This window comes from Rosa rugosa, chromosome 1 (assembly GCF_958449725.1).
Source record: "Rosa rugosa chromosome 1, drRosRugo1.1, whole genome shotgun sequence".
Classification (NCBI taxonomy): domain Eukaryota; kingdom Viridiplantae; phylum Streptophyta; class Magnoliopsida; order Rosales; family Rosaceae; genus Rosa; species Rosa rugosa.
The window spans coordinates 34,767,162-34,783,491 of NC_084820.1; the positions used below are offsets into that span (position 1 = coordinate 34,767,162).

General features: G+C 37.3%; 1 long non-coding RNA gene and 1 pseudogene across 3 annotated transcripts; one reads left to right on the forward strand and one right to left on the reverse strand.

The window, feature by feature from the left end:
- Positions 1–318: 318 nt before the first annotated feature.
- Positions 319–4,813, forward strand: LOC133724742 (uncharacterized). 3 transcript variants are annotated; one of them, XR_009853963.1, is made up of 9 exons: positions 319–759; positions 848–985; positions 1,588–1,741; positions 1,970–2,087; positions 2,364–2,446; positions 2,739–3,223; positions 3,570–3,741; positions 4,081–4,219; positions 4,336–4,813. It is a non-coding gene; the product is annotated as an uncharacterized LOC133724742 (long non-coding RNA). The 3 variants fall into 3 exon arrangements; XR_009853964.1 differs by having other exon boundaries at positions 871–985; XR_009853962.1 differs by having other exon boundaries at positions 319–985.
- Positions 4,814–11,996: 7,183 nt separating this feature from the next.
- Positions 11,997–16,293, reverse strand: LOC133726678 (uncharacterized; annotated as a pseudogene).
- Between the last annotated feature and the right edge of the window lie 37 nt (positions 16,294–16,330).

Here is a 16,330-nt window from a genome sequence, read left to right on the forward strand (position 1 = left end):
TCCAAAAAGAAAAGCAACAAATCTGAAAATAGATACAACAATTGCATCAAAGTTACATGGAAATAAAAATATACACTACTAGAATAATGTCATTAGACATCACCACTATTAAATCGGTCAGGATTGCACCTGATGTTAAAAAACATGTTAACATCAGTTTGTGAAGAAACCGATTTCTGTTGCTATTATGGACATCAGTCACCAAAGAAAACGATGAGAAAAGTTTTGTTCGAAAAATTTGAAAAAACACGGAGGGACTAAGTTTTAAAGTTTGAGAACGCGGGGACTAATATTTCATTTCCCCCCACACTTGGTATTTTTTTCCGCTTTCTCTAAAACTGTCGAACCCTAGCTAATGACTTCATCAGTTCACCTTGTCGACCTATTCATTCTCCAAGCTGAAGTTCATCGAGTCCCCGACCTCCTTCTCCGACCCAAGCCGACTGGAGCCGCCTCCGACCTGACCCCGAGTCCCGACCTCACCCCGTGTTCCCCTGCCTCGCTCTCTGACCTCGAGTCCCCGATTTCGTTCTGCAGACCCCGATCTCGTTCTCCGCCTCCGATCTGACTCGATTCTTCTACACTATTTATCATCATCTGCACTCAGGGACGGAGACACTACAGATCGATTTTGGTTCCACCTTCCAGAGTTGCAGGCTCCAGCAATCGAGCCAGCTCCCCTTTCAGTTCGCCTGAGCCACCTCCACTGCGAGTTTGCATCTCTGCGACTACGTGAAGGATTCAATCCCTGAATCTCAGGTAAACACCGTAAACTGCTGATTATGTTTGATAATTGGGAATGGGTTGTCCAGATTCTTGATTCATGATGTTTGGTGTTTTGGGTGAGGTGTTAAATTGATTACCCAACAGTCCAATACCCAGCTTCTGTCTGTCTGATTGTTGCTGGAAATGAAGAGGCAAAATCTCCACAAGTTAAGTGGTGCTTTGGTGCTGGTGCCATCGTAAATCATCTTCATCATCTTAGGTACCAATTTCTCTTCTTTTTGGTTTTATGAGTTTTGGTTATTTTAGAAATTGGATGTGTTGATAATGTATGAGTTCTGCAACGATTTTGATTGCTTGGAATTGGATGTGTCCAGTTTGAATGATCTGCAATTGGATGTGTTGAGTTTGATATTTGATATTGTGAATCATTAGAGCAGCTTAGAGTAGCCATTTAATTCTATCTGTTGGAGTAGAATTCCTACATATGTAATAGTAAAACAAAATATGAGAACCAAACTATGAACTAGAAACACTTATCTGGACATTCACTCTCTCTATCTACTGTTGAATTTAGGAGACAGATGTACCTAATTAACTTTGATGATTTCCTTACTCTACCCTTGTATTAACTTTCTGGCAGATTTTCTATTTTAAGTGTGTTAATTTGATATTGAGGTTTTTCAATGTTGATATAACTCCAAACTTCCTCAGGATCTATTTTATGATAATCACCAATGTTGATTTTACCTATTTTAATATGCTTTCTTGTTTTCTGGCGTCTGTTTGCCTCTTTCCATTTCGATCTGCAACTGTATAAAGATTAAAGAATCTAATCTTTAGTGTATATTTCGGGTACTTCAGAATGACGATGGTGGCTGGGGACTACACATCGAAGGACTTGCAGGGCTTTGGTTCCAGTTTTCTGTGATGGGTAATGCTCGAGCCATTGGTGCGTTTCCGGTGCTTGTGTTAGTCCAGTTCTTTGTTATTGCAGCAGAGGCAAACACTCAGGAATGTAAGTTCTCTTCAATTGTTATGTTCTTTCTCAAAGTGAAGCTAATCAGTTTTCCTTGATGGTATGGCAGCAGACATTGGTTTTTCTTCTTTAGCTTTGTTAATAAGCACCTTTTTGCATCCCCTAGTTGTACAAAGAGCTTTATGTAACTGTTTCTGCTTTACAAGCTTCTTGTAAGTCACTGACTGTGGATTGAAGCTTTAAACATGATTTGAATTTTGGATGCAGATGGTTATATGCAGATTCTTATGGATGAGTGGAATATAAAACCTCCTAGTTGGGTGAGTGCCGATCCTTGTGACGGTTGGGAAGGTATTAAGTGCACCAATTCACGCAACACTGCCTTGTAAGTTCTTGGTCTTCACCTTTTTAGTGCTCCTGGAAGTTGCTTGCTTCATATTTTATGAGGATATTACAGGAAAAATCTTAAAAACAGAATGCTGCTTTGGCCTGGTAAGTCGCACTAGCCAAATTTTATGGAATATAGTGTTTTTCTGCAGTGAGATGAGAATGGCTATAGTTCTTTTCAATGTTATTTTTCAAGGTACACAGAAATCTATTGATAAATGTATCAGGATTTAGGATGCAGAATCATGACTAATAGTAATTATCTTTTCCTCAGGTTCTCGGTTTACGAACTTTGTGGGAATACTTAGCCAAGGACTAAGAATAGCTCCTCCTGAAGCTCCAGCTACTGGTTATATGGTTTGTTTTCTTTGTCTATGTATATATCTGTATTCATGAGCTCAAGAAGGCCACAGTGAGCTCATTTGCATCCCCCCTTATCCTTTCTTTTTCTTCTATCCTTTTTCATGTGTGTTTTGATCATTTTGATATTCTGTATATATATTGACATCATGTGTCAACTAATTTTAACTCCCGTAAAAGTTTTCAATTTGACCTATGTAAAAAAACAATATACTGGATTCATCAGACTTATTATTTCTTACAACTTTTTCCCACTTAACTTATCTTTATGCATTCTACTGTCATTCAGTATATGGATAAACCTCCTAAGGGAAAGCACTTTACGAAGGGACTTGGCAAGAAAAAACCTGAGTCGGACTATGTTAAATGGAGAGATGATGTCACTGTGCCCTGCGGCAAACCAGTGGATTCACATGTCAGGGCCTCTGAGCTGATGTATAATGAGTATATTGTTTATGATACAGCTCAAGTAAGTTATGAACTCTGTTCTTGTTTTTTTATCTTCTATATGGGATAGTGGCAGTTTCTTACACTAAACTTTACGTGTTTATAAGATTTTGATTTAAATTAATTCTCTACTAGTAATACTAGAAGTGGCAGCTACATTAACTGGATATCAGTGTAAGATTGTGTACACTTCGGGTTCTAATTCTTAGAGCCGCTCTAAATAACTGGATATCAACCTTTGCCTAGTGTTGGTACACTACTAATTTTAGAAGTTGTTCTCTGAACATGTTAAGATGCAATTTCTATTGAAGGTGAAGTCCACTTAAGGTTAGTTCCAGTTCTAGCAGGACCAATTAAAGTAGCTGGGGTCAGTATTTACTGATTTATTATAAAAGTTGTAGAAAGGCCTTGATTTTCCGGTCTTCATTCATCAGGAGGTTTCCTTTAAATAGTTTTTTTTTTTGGTACTCATTCCTTTAGCTTCTGTTATAATCTGACTGACACAATACAACATAAGTGATACTCCTTAACTTGGTTACTGGGAAGAGTTTAACTTCACGTGGCAAATATTTATTATCTGGGTAACCATGTTGTTTTGACAACATGCACCAATCTATGGTTTTAACTGACAAGCACTAACATATATTAATTGAATATAACCTATGATCTGCAGATTAAGTTTCACTCTCCTGAAGAGGAACTAGCCTTTGGTCCTCCTGCTTGTTGGTTATGGGACTATTTAAGAAGAAGTGGAGCTTCTGGGTTTCTGCTACCCCTTTCTGGTGGAGCAGATAGCTCGTCTGTGGCTGCCATAGTTGGCTGCATGTGTCAGCTTGTGGTAAAAGGTTAGTTTTTCTAAACTATCCTATTTACCATTTGTTTCATTTATTTTTGTGCCATTGACTTGTGGGCTGCATGATGCATGGATTGTAACCATATGTGAAACGTAGAATACGTTGATCATTAGCCTTGCATGCTCACTCGTGATAGAGTTTACATATTCCATATTAGAACCATACCATTTTCAAGTAAACCTGAGCAAGCTTTTTGCATATAGTCTAAAACAAGCGTCTCACGTTTAGGATAGTGAACATAGAGGTATTGGGAAAGTTAACAAGGATTCTCCTGCAGATTAATTCTCATAATATTATATAAAGTAACTCAGTAACTTGGTTTTACTGCAGCTCCGACTCGACAAAATCACGGGCAAAGGTTCTAGCAGATGAAATTGGCGCATGGCATCTTGATATCAGTATAGATGGTGTTATTTCTGCACTTCTGACGCTGTTTCAAGCAGTGACAGGAAAACGACCACGATATAAGGTAAAAGTTATCTACCTTCAACCTCTTTTCCTCCTTGTGTGGCTCTATTGGGATCAGGATTTGACCATAAGCAATAATGCTATACATGATTCATCAATGTGGTTTTTGGTTGACAGATAGATGGAGGATCTAATGCTGAGAACTTAGGTTTGCAAAACATTCAAGCACGAATCCGAATGGTGCTGGCTTTTATGTTTGCATCACTTCTACCTTGGGTTCATAACAAACCTGGATTTTATCTTGTTCTGGGTAGTTCCAATGTGGATGAAGGATCGGAGAGGGTATACCCAACAACAACTTGACGAGGTCCGCATTGAAGTAGCCGACTACTTACAGACTCTGCTGTAGGTTCTGACCAGTTTCTTGATTTTGAGTTAGGCTAGCTTTTAATTAACTTTTTTGTAGCAATTATGAACAAACATGAATACTAATTGCTAGGCTAGCCTTGTAGTAGGTGAATTGGGGTTTTATTTTGCCCATTTTGTAAACTGTTAAGGATGATGATTTCAGATATAATACTCCAATATTCAAATCACTCTTGTCAACTATTGAAATTGCAATTTATAACAGCAGCTACATATTTTGTGGACATCATCCTCTTTATAGAATGTGATGTCTAGATATAAAGTTGAAATCAGTTTTAACCATAAAAACTGATGTCTAGTGATACAGATACATCAGTTCCAAAATGAAAATCGATGTTACTGAAATATACAAACATCGATTTTTTGTCGAAAACGATATGTTACTGAGTACCAGACATCAGTTCCAAAATGGAAATCGATGTTACTAAAATATACAGACATCGATTTTTTGTCGAAAACGATATGTTACTGAGTACCAGACATCAGTTCCAAAATGGGAACTGATGTCTGTAACAGTATCAGTCATCGGTTCTTAAATCAATAACGATGTTAAAACGCAAACTTGTGTTATGTAATCTATATTTCTTTAAGCATTAAATACAATAAAATGTGGGTTTAACAATAGTAAAACATGTAAGTTTGTTATCATTTAAACCTATTTACATCGATTTATAATTAGGAACCGATGTCTACACGAATACTAGACATCGGCTAAAAACCGATGTCTGCATTTTCCGGATCTTTCTCATCACCCACAAAGACATCGGTCGGGTTTTTGTTTCTCATCGGTTTTTGGCCGATGTCTGGGGCCATAATTCTAGTAGTGATAGCAAGAGCACAAGCACGAAGATATTTTTACCACTGCGGATTGCTACCGTGTAGTGAATTTTGCACTCGAGGATATGACTACCCATGCATATCCAACGCCCGTAATGACGAAAGTCAATTTTGCGAAGAACATAGGGCAATTTTCCACCAACAGATCGAACATAGTCATGTTGGCAGATGATCCATTTCGAATAAATACCATAACTCTGGGTCCCAAACTCAATACCAATAAAGATCATGAGTCCAATCCCAGTGCAATAACTAGAGAGGTGCCTAATAAAGGAATCAGATAAAACACTCGGGTTGGATCCAACACCCGAATCCCAAATCCATCTGGATTCAAGTCTCGCTAATTCGAGCTCCATTTCGACACAAAACCATCACGCCAGCAACATGCATAAGCCATTGTCTGCACACCATTTAAAAGAAATATTTTAGAAGAAAGAAGGTTAAAAAGGTATAATTCTATTACCATGTAAACTTTGGAGGTAGAACATCTCAACGGTTCAAACAATTTTCTTGTTGATTATTTGAGAAAGTATGGATAAAGGCAAGGAGATAATAAATCCATCTACTGCTGGATGGATAACCATTCCAACCAAGGCCAACTCAGCCTTATTTTCAGTCAAAAGCTAAACCAGCTTTTAAATTTTATGTTGTCTTTGAAGGGTTCAAGAACAGGAATCTTTCATATTTGGGCTGAATGTTGTGCTTGGATAAACAAATATCATGGAGCACTATGGAAAGGCTTCACCAATATCGATGAAGCAGTGCTGGAATATCAAAAAAATATATATGTCAGCAAAAGTAAAATGGCAATCGCGAAAAACACAAGACTTTCCATCTCAACCAAAGATTGGAGACTTTTTCAATCCAGGGCTTCCGGGAGCTATCTATAAGACAGTCAATGCAGTATGGAAAAATCATATTGTTAGAGCAAAGAAAGAATTCAGAGTACAGTTATATATAACACAACTGTCAACTTAGGTCACAAATCTGGCTGGCACAACTAGATGTAGATAAGTAGAAAATTATAAATTCAACTAACTCTAGTTTACATAAAGTAACTACAGTTAACTAACTATGGTTACATATTTACCTAACTAGGATTACATCTTATCAATCACCAACCATGGTTAAGTTAAAGTGCCACCTAATCTATCAATATATTTCTACCGCATTCGAAGAGACTGTATACTTTTTATCTGCTATCATCTTTTTAGGCAGTGTTGTGTCAGTCCACTATGCTTCCATAGTATATTCCAAATTTTGGTAACCCACGTCATCTAATCCCAAACTCTGGTTGGAATGGACTTTTTCTTGGCGCAGTAAGTAAGACATTTGGTTGGGGTATTATAATGGCATCGCGGTTTGATGCAGGGATTACTGGTTTTACTATGCTTAAATTGTGAGCATTGTGATAGTTTGAGATTTACTTTGTTTCGCAAAATTGTTCTTGAATTTTCAAATGATTTAAAAGGTTACAAATATGTCAAATGTTCTGTTTTCGGAGAAGGGATGCCTGATTTATGTGGTGTTAATAATGAAGTTCACCTTTAACGTTACTTGAGGTGAAATTTTTTTTATTATAGTTTTGTTAACCGAATGTTGAGTTGAGGGTTAGAACATGTGGCTGTTAGTCACGACTTGGCTTACTTACGCTTGTTATTGAAGGATGTGAAATTGATGATGTTGTCGTGATATACGCTTATTGATTGTGCTAGGTTGAGATAACTCAAGCATGTGTTTTTGTATGTTTGTTTTGAGTTTATTTACACAAGCTTATGATCTTATCAAGTTTGTTTGTTGCAACCTAGTGCACTATTCGATAGTGTAGGTGTTTATCCTACAGATCAGGGTGAACGTAGTTGAAGTTGAAAGGTCTCTTGCTATTGTAGTTGTAGGTTTAGAAACTTAATCGTTGTTTTCATTTGTTAGTCTTCCATTGTGTAGTGAGTGTGGTAGATGTTTACTTATTGAATTGTTGTTTCAGTTTAATTTGTAAACTTAGTGTAATGTAATATGTGACTTTAAAGAACAAGTTTATATTGACATTGTGGGTTCAATGCATCATCTTGTACTTGTTTTAAAAGCAAAAATTTTCAGGTTTTTTGTGTTGATGTCTAAACCATCACGCCCAGTGTATTTGTGATTGTTTAACTTATTTATTATTTGTGCTTAAAAATTGGGGCGTGACAGAAATACTGGGAGTACACGGTAGATGGAGGATTGAGAAGCGCTCTACCTGGATGACTAGTCCTCTAGTTGATAGGAGCAATATTTGCTATATTTTTAATGTTATTTTCTCTACATTTTACTTAGTTATTTCCTTAACATTATCATTTCTAACTTAGTTTTGGTTTTTAGGTATTTTTGAGTCTAAAATGGAAGGCAAAGTGGAAATGGTGCAAAAATGGAAAAAGATGGAGAAATGAAGTTTTTCCAGTTCTACTAGGAGAAGGAAGTTGAAGTAGGAATCCTGAGTTAACTAGGAGTCAAGCTCGTGGAAATGATGAGAAATGGCAAAAATGCAATAGTACGTCTTAAATGGATTAGGAAACTTGTTGGCAGAAGGAGTCCTGATGACACTAGGATACTTGAGTGGACTAGAAGAGCCTAAGAACAATCATGAAGTTTCTAGATGATGTCATGGAAGACATGTGCAAGGCATGTGGCGGAAAAGCAATCAAGATTATATAAGGAATCCTAATTAGAGACAAGATACGCATCAAAGTCAAATCCGATTCAAATTAAGAAATCTGTCCATGCAGATCAGTCAAATTGGACAGTTTGGGAAGGTTTCTACTCCATATTTGATATGATTTTGAGGATATATTGCAGCCATGATGATGTGGACCATTGAAATTTTTTTAGAGGAAATCTACATCAACACAAAGAAGGAAATTGAATCAGAATTGAAGAAGGAGATCTAGGGATGACATATAAAGCTTCTTCTATATATACACACACCTATGTTGGACATCCTAAACATCTTCCTTTACCCCATTCAGCCATCTCTCTCCTTCCATATACGTCTATCCATTCCACAACCCTGAATTCACTGAAACCCTGAATCAAATAACGCAATCCTCCCCTTTTCTCTCTCAAATTGGGCCACCATCCTCTCTTCAAGTCAAGAAGCCACGATCAAGCTCCATCAAAATCTCCTTGCCATAGTCTTCATCTTTCCTCCACCACTTTTGAAGCTTTCTTGCGTCCTTGAGATCTTCAAATGTGTAACCATGTCCGTCTCAAGTTTAATTTCGGTTTTCTTCTCTTGTCATTCAAAACAGATTTTTGTTTTGTTATTTTGGATGTTTCGAATTCTTGTGAGATTAAAGTTTGGATGTTAAAGATTGAATTCCAATAACCATGAAGCATGTTTTGTTTTAGGTTTTTCAGATTATAATTTTCGATTTTAAATATGTGATGATTGTTTGTTGATTTTGTGCTTCAGTCCCACCTTTTATGTGTGTATATATCTTAGTTGGTTCGAAACAATTAGGATTTGCATGTAATTGATTCCAAATTAAGATATGCTAGTGTTCTAGGTCTTAATTGCTAAGTGAAAAACCTATAGTTCCTTAGGTAAATCAACAAAGAGTATTGCATGCTTGATTAGCGTTCTAATTTGTGTGTTTGGCTCAAATCAATCAAACTTCCACATGATCTTAATGCGTTAATTGTGTTTGGTTAGGGAATTGATCACTCACTAGCTTTGCATGATTAATAGGATTAATTATTATGCGTTCATCTAGTTAATCTAATTAAGAGAAGTAATAAGGACTTTTTATGCGTTAATTTCTGTTCTTGATTGATTTCTTTCTATGACATGTTTGATTCGAAATTTATGTTTGATAATCTGCTTAATATGCTAATGGTTGTTAATTATATCTCTACTTCCTCCATTAATCTACTTCTACTTTGATTCAGATTTGTTTGTTCATTTAGGTTAGATAGTTAGATTTAAATACAAACTCTCATAAATCCCCTTATCTTGTAATTTTCGTATATACTTATACTTATACTTTGTTTTATTTTTGTTTTATACTTAGTGAATAATAATGATTTATTTAACGTTGTTGACAGGAAGTATATCCCAATCCCCCGCTTAGAACGATACCCTACTTACTCTTAACTACAATCTGATGCAGGGTTTTAAATTTGCACTCACTTTGAGCCTATCACTAGTCCCCTAAGTCCTCAGGCAAGAGAAGTCTAGATCTGGTCATGCTAGCTATGGCACCAGGTGTGCTGCTATAAGGCTATCGCTTCAGGTGAGTTAGGGTGATTGTCCCGTTCTCGTGCCTGAAGGTAGCCGTACCTGTATTAGGGTCACTAAGAGTGTTGCTCCCATGTGGTGTGACATTAGTAATGCTATCAGGAGACTATACCAAAATCGATTTACAATTTAAAACCCCATCAATATAGTAAGAGTAAGTACGGTATGGTTCTTGGCCAGGGATTAGGGGTATGTAACTCCTGCAAAAGACGTTAATTAAATAAAAGAATCAAAGTATGTAAACATGGTATTTACGAAAAGGAAAAATTTTGCAAACAGTACACCAAGTAAAGGCCACTAATAATTCTTATACACAAAGTTTCAAACCAAACATTTAGGTACACGAAATCTGAAACTCGACCCACTATCAGTACACGACGTCAATTTTTGAACCAAAATATCCATTATGCCCTCAATTCTTTTTTTTTTTAATAATTTTTTTTTCTGTTATTTTTTTTCCTTCGTTTTTATCTCTTTCTTCTTCCGGGCTCACTCCCTCACTCGATCTTTCGCCGTCAAGGACGACTCTGTTCCGGGCAAGGCCTTCGGGTCCGAGACCCCAATCTGGCTGAGCGGGGCCCACGAGCTTCAGTTCAACAACTGCGAGAGAGCCAAAGAGGCCCAAATCCACGGGATCGAGACCTTGATCTGCATCCCAACACTACTAGAATTTTGTTCATAAACATCGGTTCTGGACCGATGTTAAACTAATTTTCGACCGATGTCTTAGTGGGTGTAGAGAAAAGTATAGACATCAGTATAAGCGCGTTTTCAACCGATGTCCCAGACAACAACCAACATCGATTCTAAAAAACAAATCGATGTATAATCGTTATAATCATCATATTTTTGTATGTTAGGTATGTCTAATTCTTCATATTTTCACATTTTATGGTTAATAAAGTATATGTCGAACCATACCTATGTGAACATTTGCATCGATTTCTATTCCAGAAGCGATGTCTAGTACACTTGTAGACATCAGTTGCCATGAGTATTGTTTGTTCGTGGGCATTTTTACATGTAGCTTGGCACATTATTTTCTTAGGAACGATGTCTGTATCTTTAGGCGTCATCGGTTTTTTTTTAAGGACTGATGTTTCATTTAACACAGCACATCGTTTTCATTTAAGCAAAACGATGTTCAATGGTTTTATGTACATCGCTTGCTTTTTCTAGAACCGATGTGTTGTTTCATTATAAACATCGCTTTTGTTTTGTAAAATCGATGTGCACTGGTTTTGAGTACATCGGTTCTGCGGACACAACTCGATACATTAATAATCATAAGACATCGATTTTCATTTTGATACTGATTTCTAAACTCTCAAGTGACTTCGTTTTCCTTGGCATTACTGTTTTGTTATGCTTTTATATACTTCACTTCATTTTGACAAGCGTGTTGAGCTAAGTTTGCATCTAGCTGCTGCTAGGAAAAGAAATGCATTTCATAATCATCCAAAAATTGGGGCTTTCCATTAATTTTCTTTCCAAATTCATGATTGAACATATGTCACAAAAGAAAACCCCAAAACCTACAAAGGCTAGCCTAGAAACATATGAGCAACAATCTACAAAATTTCAACACCAAACTTTGCTTCAAAGCAAAAACTAGCCTTGCTCAAAATTCATCTTGGTAGTCAAGTGCAAGAGAAATATGTATTAAGCTAAAGGTTCACATGAAGTGAAGTAAACAGCGGTAACCAGACCAATGTGACTAGATCACCTTATCAGGCTTGCCCATCCATTTCACTTCACACCCTAGCTCTTCATATTTGGCAGCCAAATATTTCACAACTTGTAATCCAAGGCCCTGCAAGAGAATGACAAAGTCAGTTTCACAGTGCAACATAAACGTAATGACAGTGATTTTTGGTATTACTAAACTCAACAAAAAAAATATAAACCCAACTGATAGTAGTGATATAAGTGCGAAAACAAGCAATTATATGAAATTAATAATATTTCATCCAAAAAAAAAAAGGAACAACAAATGAAACCTCCTTTTCCTTTATTTATCTTTTATTTATTCGGTAAAGATGGGCTTTTTCTGTTCCATTGGCAAGCATACCTGAATCAGTTGTTGAGCCGCCTGAACCTGTGATGAGGTGCCTTTTATTTCCACTGTAATTTCATCAGGTAGTCCCCTGCTCTCTTGTACAGTTAACAAGGCTCCACTACTACAACGAATAAATTCAATACTCCTTCCTTCAACCCCAATAATGTCCTCAGCATAAGACAGAGGAATTTGCATTGTTTGCATAATCTGATTATAGAATGCAGCAGAGAAAATACTGTTAACATAGAACAGAAAAATACCCCAATGATGTCCTCGGCATAAGACAGAGGATTTGCATTGTTTGGGTAATCTCCCTATAGAATGCAGCAGAGAATATATTGTTATCAAGATTTCATACATAGAACAACAAAATACAAGACTACTGAAGCAGAATCAATCTCAAGATTACAGGTTTCTTATTTCTTGTGTAGCCCTATTCACACTAATAGTTGTTTCATGAACAACAACAGAAATTCAGAGTATATATAAAGAAACTGGCATATGCAACACAACCTGACACATTCTGGCACTATAGGTTTCCAATTGACAACAATGTTTCACAATATCCCCTACATCAAGACATTTGTTCTCAAATACACCGAGTCCTTTTGTAAAACATACAACTTCATAGTGAGTGCACGACCTCAGAGGCAGCATAAAATGGAACCTCTTCTGCCAGAACAAATATTAGGTATCAGATGCCTTGTTTAGAGAAGTAAGAATATCATTCATTCGAAGAGGCAAAAGAACTTGAGAACAAATGACAACTAAGGATAACAGGTATAGAAAATACTGGAATCTAGATCACCGATTGCAAATCTAAGCTTTAAAAGTAAAGCACAAAAGAAAAGAATGTAAACTTAAATACAAGAATCATTTTAGTTCCAAATTTCTGTAAGTGACTCCTTGCTAATTTGAAACGGTGATAACCACATAAAATAGCTACATGATAATTATACTCTGCATTGGAGAAAAAAGGATAAGACTTGAACACTGGTAAGACAATGAAGATAAGATACGGAAACCACTGATATTTTACTGATTAGAGAAAATCAACACTGTGCCACACTAAAAGCATACCTCCAGACAATACTCGCATAGAAGCAGCGGTACTCTCCTGTATAGATTTGATTAATGATCCTTGTTTTCCAATTAAATTAATCGCTTGTGTGGATGCTACCAACAAACGGATGGAACAGAATGCAACTCCAGCAGCACCAGAAAACTCTGCCTCGCCTGCACTCTCAGATAATCCAGCGACACGTTTGAATACTCTTATTACAGCATCCATTGCAGGGGAAAGAAGAGCCTCTGGCTCTTCCCTTCCGGAGATCAGCACCTAAGTAAACAGATTGTATCAGAAATGTTGTGACAAAGAATGATACCAATGTAGACATTTAAGTCAAATTGCTAGTTGAGGTGACATGTATCCATGGAAGGTTGCTAACGTGTCAATCTCAGACGCAGAGCATGAAAAGCATTCAATACACACCCTTATTAGTTTTCTAAACTCTTGAAAAGTGCAACTAGAGAATTGCAGACTTGTCAAATCTACAACAGAACTGCAAACTGTAACTTTTGGAGGTCTTTCCTAAACTTACTAATATCTTGTTTTCAAGTAAAAAAGTTGATATAACAAATAATTATGTAAGCTAAATAACCTGTTCAAAATCAGATTTATGTTATACCATTTTGGAGTACTAATATAATTTGATGATAACACCAAAAGTAAATACATCATCAGTTAACTAAGCAACCTGCAAACCAACTAACCAACAAATGAAATCACACACAATTGTATCTCAATTCCCACGCAAGTGCAAAGAAGAACTACAGCCAGAGAAACAGTGATAGGACCACATTGAGATTAAGGAATTAAGTTTCCCATGGGAAAGGAAGTATAAAGCTAGAGATTAGCTCAAGTCTTTAATCATGCACAGAAAGCAATCCTTTTTTTCCATTAGCTTAATTAACTACTGAACTTTAGCTATCACAGCAGAAGCTTGAAAGATATCATCACTACCTAAATGTAGTGTATCAGATCCATAAAAATGAAAAAGTTTAGAATCTCCTTTAATTTTTTCAAGTCATTTAGGGGATTAAAATAAAACCAGGTCAAGTCCCATGAAACTCAAGTACTTTTCATGACCAATTTGTTTCGAGCTAATTACTGAACAAATAAACTTCAAACATCAAGAGAGTCATACCTTCGCTTCGTCCTTGGGCATTCCTTCTCTCCATGCTTGATCAAAGAATCCATACAAGTAACTGGAGCCAGAACCTATAACACAGAAAAATATGTCAGGTCAAACCACAGGCAAAAGTATCGCATTAATTGAACCTCCCTCATAAAGTGGAAATCATATCCAGTTAGAACCAAAGCATGCAATTGAAATCAGTTCTCACGATATAAAGAGAACAAGGCTATGATATCCTGATCTGAGCCTTCAATGCAGTATATACAAGCCAATATCATTAACCACAAGATGAATTCCTGGCATGTAATCCAGACGTATACTAGCCAAATCCAAGATTATGATAATCCATAAAGTTCACAAGTATTCTAACTTGAGACCATAACTCACTAAGCATCTAATTCCAACCAATTAACAATATGCTGTACTGTTTTGCACAAGTACTAGATTTTACACACCCAAAGCAAACAAAGACAAATTCACTCACACAATGTCTACTCCCTATATTGAAACGAAAATTGTAGAACTAGGTCATAAAAAAGCTTTAGCGTGCATACCTCCAATGGCAAATGGCGCCTTTATGACTGTGCCGCCAAGCGGAACTCCATAAATCTTTCCCCCTTCATACTTGTCCCAGCCTCCCACAATCAACCCAGTTTGCAACATATTCTGCCAAGCCCAAAAAACAACAGTTTAAACCCCAAACAACTAATTGAACTACAAATAAGCTCACACAATAGTATCAATAAGCGAGAAATTCACCAAACCTAACCTTGTTGCCATATGACAGTAGCCTGATGAGATTAGCAACAACTTTGACAGTAGCAGGCTACCATAGCTGAACACTGTACAAACACAAATACACAATTAAATCCAGTAAACCATTAACCCGAAACCGCAATACAAATCGATACGAATCAGTGAAATAAAAGGCACAGAGGCTGAAAAAGACTCACGTGTGCTGATGAACAAAGTGCCTCACATAGTCGGAAACAACCTGAGAATCTGCAGCCTGCAAATTGCGAAAACTCCACATGCTCAAAAATTCGATCAAAGACAACAAATTAAGATAGGTCTAGGCAGTAACGAAGATGAGAATCGTACCGATCCAGAGCGACAGACGTAGACATTATCCGTGAGCTGAGTGATTTTATCCGAGCACCGATTCTCAACATAGACACCTATAAACAACACAAACAAGTATACAGAATTATAAATCAAACAACAATGGCGACGAATTTAGAAAATTTAAGCAGAAAAAGTTAGGGTTTTGATGAGAGAGAGAGCGACGACTGACCAGTAGAGACATAGTTCTGATACAGTTTCTCTACAACCGAATGATTCCAAACAAATCTGAAATCGGAAATCGAAAAATCCAGTTCACGATAGAGCTTAAAAGAAAAGCGAAGTATCACGAAGCTTACCCTTTCTACCGGCGAGCTTACGCTTTTCCCTGCAGAAGATCCTATAAACCTTGTCCTTCAACGAGCTCGGACAAAACACTTTGGAGGGCGAACTGTGAAGAGTTGAAAAGGGTTTTGGAGAAGCAAAATCAACTCGAATCCCTCAAGCAGAAGAAAGCGAATTTGGGTTTGGCAGGGGGAGGGCAGCAGCGGGAGTTGATGAGGACGTCGTCACCGTCGTAGTGGGAGGCGCGTAAGATGACGGACTGGACGGAGTCAATGCCGAATAAGCCGAGGACGTAGAAGAAGGAAGCAATGAGGAGCTCTAGAATGGCGGCGATCGAGTTCGAGTAAGCTTAGAGTCCAGAATGGAGGTTGAGTTTGGGAGGAGATCCAGTTTGGGGTGAGTTTAGAATGAAGGAGTCTCGCTAGGGTTTTCTGTTTCAGTTTTGGGGTCGGGCGCAAATTTTTTTCTAAGTGTGAAAGTTTTTAGATTTAGTACCCGCTTCTTCAATTCACTTAAAATAATTAGCGCGTTTTGCAAAAATAGGTTTCCGCAAATTTTCAAACAAAACTTTTAACACCGGTCATTTTAAGACCCGATGTTAATGATATACATTTAAATCGGTATTTTCGTAAAACGATGTTAGATTACGTTTTTACATCGTGTGCAAGTCTGACCGATTTAAAACATGCGATGTCTATGAACAGATTTCTAGTAGTGCAACTTCCGACGGTGTTCTTGAAATGGGTTCCTCCAGTTTGATCAGAGAGAACTGGGGGTTGATCCAGCAAGCCAAGTCGTTGTTCGGGTTGGATCAGCCTGACCCGGAAACAAGACCGCTCGAGTTCATCAACCGGAACTTCTCCATTTTTGACATCGGCATCATTTCCGGCGTGCAGGAAGAGGATCACAGCTCGTACAATGACGACAAGAAACATGTTTTTGGTTCTACCAAGAAGAAGAACAGAGCTCCGA